The sequence below is a fragment of the Octodon degus genome, unplaced genomic scaffold (assembly GCF_000260255.1).
Source record: "Octodon degus isolate 3935 unplaced genomic scaffold, OctDeg1.0 scaffold00098, whole genome shotgun sequence".
NCBI lineage: Eukaryota > Metazoa > Chordata > Mammalia > Rodentia > Octodontidae > Octodon > Octodon degus.
In genome coordinates, this window is record NW_004524674.1 from 4,201,161 (window position 1) to 4,202,294 (window position 1,134).

Below are 1,134 nucleotides of genomic sequence, written 5' to 3' on the forward strand. Positions count from 1 at the left end.
GAGGTTGTCGGCTAAACCTGTTCCAGCTAAAGTGGAAACGAAGCCAAAAAAGGCAGCGGGAAAGGATAAATCTTCGGACAAAAAAGTGCAAGCAAAAGGGAAAAAAGGGGAGCCAAGGGAAAACAGGCTGAAGTGGCTAATCAAGAAACCAAGGAAGATTTACCTGCGGAAAATGGAGAAACTAAAAATGAGGAGAGTGCAGCTTCTGATGAAGCAGAAGAAAAAGAAGCCAAGTCTGATTAATCACACACCATGTCTTATCAGAGCTCCCTGTCTCCCTTCTTGTACAATCCAGAGGAATATTTTTATCAACTATTTTGTAAATGCAAGTTTTTTAGTAGCTCTAGAAACATTTTTAAAAAGGAGGGAATCCCACCTCATCGCATTTTTTAAGTGTAAATGATTTTTTTTTTAGGGTGAAATCATTCTCTGGTTGTTTATTTTTTGGTACAACCAGAAATAGTGGGATATTGAATTATGGCAGGCTTTGACTGTCTTGGGTGTCAGCTTAACATTCCATAGGTGGGGGTTAGTTTTATATCCTGCAATACAAAGCATACTGAATGGCAATTTGGAATTAAAGTCCTGCATTTAATGTTTGGATACTTGAAATGACTTCTAGTCTCATAATTTTTGGTAGAATTGTTTCCTAAAGAAAACTACATCCTAATTGTTGCCCTGTCAGAATCGTGTGCACTCTGTAACATCTTTGGTAGTGGTAGTCCGGTTTGCCTCATTTTGTTAATGTGCTGTGAAAGATCAAAATTTGAATATGTAGTGTATGTGATACAAAATTGTGAATTGGTGAGACTTAAGTACCACTTTGTCAGCGTTTGAAGATACTGGTACTTAATCCTCTTACAGATATTTTGCCTCTAAATTTGAAGCTGGAAAGTCACTGGAACAACTGAAAAACAATCCATGGCTTTTTTTGGTATGTGTGTTAAGAATTGTGTACAAAGTGAATCATGTGTACTGATCCTCAACACAACCAATAAAATCTCAAATATTGAAGATAAAAAGAAAAAGAAAAAAAATATCCTAGGACATCAGCAAGGTGGCAGACTAGGACTTTCTAGCACTCATTCCCCTGCAGAGACATGAATTTGAACAACTGCACATGCATGAGAAAAC